The sequence below is a fragment of the Oryza glaberrima genome, chromosome 8 (genome assembly GCF_000147395.1).
Source record: "Oryza glaberrima chromosome 8, OglaRS2, whole genome shotgun sequence".
Classification (NCBI taxonomy): Eukaryota; Viridiplantae; Streptophyta; class Magnoliopsida; order Poales; family Poaceae; genus Oryza; species Oryza glaberrima.
In genome coordinates this window covers 21,533,661-21,539,660 of record NC_068333.1, presented here as the reverse complement: position 1 = coordinate 21,539,660, position 6,000 = coordinate 21,533,661, and positions in this window count along the sequence as shown.

Below are 6,000 nucleotides of genomic sequence, written 5' to 3'. Positions count from 1 at the left end.
AGTCCGGTACATTGAGTAGTACTTTTTGAGAAATTAAACTCCTTAACTATGCTCAACTCACTGTGTTTTGTTTCGTTTTGTTACTGCATGGCTTTACATCTTGGCAATGGAAGATTCAGAAGTCTGACTTTCTAGAAAAGCTAACAATTTAACATCATACAGATACAGCAGTGATGAAGGTGAAACATGCTCTGTGCTCTTGGTAATCCAACCTTGTTGGGACTGATGACCTGCTAATGATTTCCTTCAGAATATCCTTCTTTTATTTACCCTACACAATCATCTTCACCTGATTTTATCAGATCTGCAAAAATTTACAGTAGCAGACTGCCACAGATAACTGCACATATACTATCCCTGTTGTCATGTTCCTCTCTGTGCTGTATATGATGCATCATTTCATCTAGCAAACCATTAAACATTTCCCTGCTAGTAGTATTTAGCGTATTACTGAGTACAACAGCGATCCGACAAGATATTGTGCTGCTGCACATGGACAAAGAAACAAATTTTTAGGCAGGTCTATGTAGGGGGTGTAGCCTGAAGCACTGTACAAGGCACTGCGCTAACTTCCTCCACAGTAATTCACAGTAGATTAGTAGAGTACTAAACAATTGCAAGGTGGGTCACGTTGTGAACACTAATCAGGACATTAGAAAAGAAGACCCTACTGGGGAAAATACAGCTGTAGAAGCAATCAGTGAATTAACCAGTATTGTCAAGATTTAGATTACTGTACAGTTTTGCTAAGTTGAAAAGAGCATGTTCACATCACATGCCTAACTTTCTGAAGAAACCATAAAAATAGTAATAAAATACAAGAGCCGGCAAACTCTTATTACTGCTTGTGAACTCATCATATGCATCAGGGAAGTTTTTTTTGTTTAAGGAAACTAGCAAGTGAGGTAGAATAAGATAGGAATCTTAGGGTGCACATGGCAGTAAAGGGGTAAAGGTTGGTATATTAGCCATGATAAAATACTGCCAACTTACCCATGCAAAAGGGTGGCAAAATCGCTGGAAAGTAACCGAAAAGAATATATGCTAGTGAAAAATCATCACTTTTGGGCAAGAACATGTACATGTCTTTGAGTAGAAGGGACTATTTGGGATAACATGTTAAGATAACATTCAGTGCTAATGCGGTATGCTAGTTAAATCTATCCATAGGTTGTCCAAGCTAGTCATCCTTCTCAAGAATCACCCTACTGTTCCAAGTTGAATGAATTGATCTCAGATTAGACGTGTTAGTTCTAACATTTATGCAGTCAATGCTATATACCAAGTATAGATAACACCACAAGAACATGAATAAATCACTTTAGGTTAAAAATGCAACCACATGAGCAATGACAGACAGGTTAGGAGACATGTTAGGTGTCTCACATGGTTAACAATGTTAGTGTAATGGGGATGGAAGCATCATTGGAATATAGAGAGAGGGCTATGTATGGATTTAGATCCCATCAAGGGGGGTTGTGGTGTGGTGAATGGTGGCCTGAAGTCTGCACTCTGAAGACAACATGGAGCACATGGTTAAGTTTAAGCAGACTTATCGCGGGGGTTTAATTAAGATGAAACCTGTACCTTGTTCTAGCTGTAATGCATGTTCTTTTACATCTCATTCTTCCGTTGGTTCTCTGACACCAAAGAGCATTTTTCAGACCTAGTAGCAGGTTGCAGCCAAGATCTGATCCTTTTTTGTACTTTAAAATCTTTTACAGAACATGGTCTGGACTTCACGTAGTACTTGGATAGATCCAACCCAAGAATTCCTGCAGAGTACATTGTCAAAAGCTAGTTATGATTGTCGCTATTACATTTTACCGAATGTGACTTCTGTCAGTTCAGAACATTCTGCTGCTAAGAAACTGCAGGGAGTAGTTAAATGAGGTGCACAGAGGATAAAAGTTTTTATCTTCCCGGTCATTAGACACTTCTTGCAACGTGCTGTCCCCATATAGATGCTCACAATCACAGTAACAGTGCTGTCAAATGGTTAAATATTTCACACTTGCCACTTTGCCAGCATCTCCTCATCACCAAGCTCAGTGACCTTTAGATAGCAACGTTTCACCATCTAAGAAATGAAACAGTAAGCTATTGCAGAAAGACACACACACGCACACTTACTTCTGGCTTGCAAGATGCTATACCTAACACTCTAGAGCTAGACTTTAAAAATTTCTGCTACCTACCTGGATTAGCTACAATGTCAAAATGCAAATGTTCTAATGCATTGAGCGTAGCATTTACCTTGTTACCTATAGTAACCTTTGGAAAGATGGGAGAACATTCTATCGACAGCGAAAATGCAACAGCTAAAGATAGCTGCAGAAAGGTAAAAGTCACATATAGTTAGTTCTTGCTTCCAAAGTGCAATGCCTAAAGTACTAGCAGGGGTAGACGTCCAAGCTTCTAGCCTGACCACTGCTGAACCCAAATTACCGAGTTTGGGGGCATCTGTCTGCTCCACAGATTCAGAGTCTATCCGATGATAGTTTCCATGATTTTGCAGCCTTCTAAAATTTGGCCAGGATATGATACGATTAAGTTCAGATTAATCAAACTCTAATGCAGCTTTGTGCCTTTGGAGATTTGGGAAGCTCCATGGCGTGACAAAGCAGGAGGTCATGTTGGGCCACACAGGATTTGTGTGAAAGCCAAAGTTTTAGGATCAAATGGCATCCTAACGAATCCTTGCAACTCCTTTGAGTTTCTCCACGTGTTATGTCATCGAGTAGCCGCAAAGAGGATTAGGAGGCCATCATACTCACTTCATTACCCTAATTAATTAGTTCTCTTGTGCAATCTCATAATGCAAAATTCTCTGTTCAGACATAAGCCAAACAAATTGAACAGCACACTAGAATGGCACAGGCACAAAATTTTGGCCCCTTGCTGCCAATCCAAAAAGACCTTGTATTCTCTTATGGTCACAATTGAGAAGGCCATGTAGAATTGCAGATCATCAGCAGTGCACTGGAACATCTGTTCATCAGCAAGATGTGACTATCACCATGGGTCTATGGCAGTTAGTTCACCCGGCACTACTCCATGTTTTCTTTCCCTATAAAACTTGGCAAAAAAGACTGTCTATCTTGTCCAGCTCTTCAAAGCACAAGAAGGGTCACCATCCATATCTCTGCCTGCCCTTTTCATTTGTGTATTGAAAAATGAAAACTCACTCACTGCGATTGTTAAGATATACTAGCAGGAAATGTGTTAGAATACAGTGTGATGTGTTCATGCTGATGCATGGGGTCATTTCAGTGTTCCCTATGAACAAGACCTAGTGGTTGGAGATGATATTGTCATCCCCTAATTTCAGGATTTTGTTGTCTTTAGCACCCACATCACTGTCCTCATCTTTATGCCTCTGGGCATTTTTGTATATAGTGAGTGGGTTACAAAGACTAATTAGATTGCAATTAATTATAGATTGTGCACGGCCATTCTCTATTGCTTTCATTAGTTTAGGGCAAAAGGAAAATTTTGGGAGGTCCACTGAAACGAACAACAGCCAACAGGCCAATACAACTGTGTGAATGGAAGGTTTCGGCAACTATTTGACAAGAAACAAGATTGCATAGTGCTTTGACTAAGCGTGCATGCTTTGTATTATGAGTTGGTTGATTAGATTACCAACTCTATGATTGAGTCATCGGCCATGGATGTTCCTGCAATAATGGATATTTTTGGGTTTTGTCATCCATCATCAAGAATCGAAGAATATAGTTGCGCCTGCAGTTACCTCTGCATAAAATGCATTTTCTGCAGGCGTGTTTTGGTTTGCATTCTGGCCTCCCAGCACCCGTGCAAAACTTGATCTTGTTTGCATGATGTGACATTCTTTTAGGTTTGCCTTTTCCACAATTATTAGATTCCTCGCAAATAATGCGAAAGATTTTGTTGCCTTTTACAACTAGAGGTTCCCATTCCTAAACCTGAAAACTGAAGATACCAATTGTTCAGAGCAAGGCAGGTTCTGTTCTTCAGGCTTGAAAATAACATTATCAAAATGTTCATAACCAAAACAAACACAAACAGAGGGTCCCTCTTCCTTTCCTTGCCTTCCGAAGAAAAACAGATTCTGTTCTTCAGGCTTGAAGAGAACAGCAGCAAAGTGTGCTTAGCAAAACTAACATGATGAACTGCTACAGAAATACTCTTCCCGTCCTTGCCTTCAGAAGAAAACGTATGAGCACATGAGGTCCCAGGCTCTGAGCAAGCACTGGCTAATACTGATCAGTAATTCTTGAAATGATGAACACTGCTTCAGAAATGCAGAATGATGCACGCTGTTCTGGCCTCTGCGCCCTGGGAACTCTCATGGTTACCTGAAAAAGTCTGCAGCACGGCGCTCGTCGGCGTCGCACAACGGCGGTGCAGACTGCAGAGTGAACCGCAAAATTTTCTGGACCGCCCGTAAGATGCAGGAAACTGACCTGTCAAAAAAAAACCAGGAAATTGATAATTTCTTTCTCTATAACCAAATACCTTTGGGCTTTCGCCTATATGATCCAACTAAAATGTAATCCCACTGTTTCATATTATAATACGTTTGGATGTTTTTCCTAGTCACATTTTTTTAAGCTTAATTAAATTTATATAAAAATTTAGCAACATCTACAATACCATATTAGTTTTAGTATTAAAGCTAATACTGAATATATTTTTATTGTATGTCTCTTTTGTGTTCAAATTAAATCTAATATTGAATATATTTTGAGTGTATGTTTGTTTTCTGTTCGAAATGTTGCTATGCTTTTTTAAAACTTGGTCAAATTTAAAAAAGTTTGATTAGAAAAAGAGCCACAACGTATTATATATAATGAAACGACAGAGTATATGCTTGTAGTATAAATCAGCTGTGTGTATACAGCCATAAAACTTGGCCAGATTTTCTCGGTGCTCTTAAGCATGAGGCATGTCACTATGTGTAATATGTCAGTATGAAATGCTTTATAGTATAGTTACATGGGCCAACGTATCTTCCGCATTGGCTTAGTGGGCCGCCAAACGTCTTAGCTCCTTCATTTCCTATTATAAGTTATTTTGAATCTTTCTTAAACAATTTCTGATCAAATTTGTAGAAAAAATTAACATCTACAACACTGGAATTTGTTTCACCAAAACTAACATTTAATATAGTTTAGCAATATGTTTGCTTTGGGTTAGAAATATTCTCATAATTTTCTATAAACTTAATTAAATTTAAAAAAATAGTAAACAAAAATTAAAATTAAAATGACTTATAATACGAAGAGAGCCCGCCGTCGTCCTCCTCTTGCGTCATGACGAGCTCCGCCTCCTCCTGCGGGCGCGCTAGCTGTCGCCGGCGACTCTCCTCGCCGCTCACCACCGCGATGTCGCTCGCCTTGCGCCGTTACAGGCGCGCCCGATCCCTGGACGTGCTCGCCGTGCGCCAGGTGCGGCGACGTGATCCAGAGCCCCTCTCCACGCTCTCCCGCGGCCGCGTCGTCCTCTCGCCTCGAGCACCCACACGTCCATCCTCGCCGGTGCCCCGGCCTCACCGCGACGACCAGCCGCGCGTGCACGTTCTGACGTTCGTCACCCCGGCACACACGGTGTTCGCCGGGAAACTGGGACACCGCGCGCGCGGCCGGCGGCGCACGGAACTAGTACGTCGAGCCGTCGACGCTGACGATGCCGCTGGAAGATTTGTGGCAAACGCCCGCCACCTCCCCGCCACGACGCGTCGCGCAGTGTGAACACCCGCGGCAACGCGCGAGCGCCATTCGTGAGGCGGCGTACGAGCACGATCTTGGGGAAAGTAAATTCATTCCTTGAGGGGATATCCTCTCGTTTTGTACATATCATCTAAATAGTTAAAAAAAATATAAAAAAAATTGGCAACGTAGATTGATATGAAATATATCACTCTACAAACATGCAAATTTAAATTCAACTTCTACAAGTTATAAAAAAATAACAAATCTACGTTGAATTTGGTAGATTCAAAATATAACAAAAAAA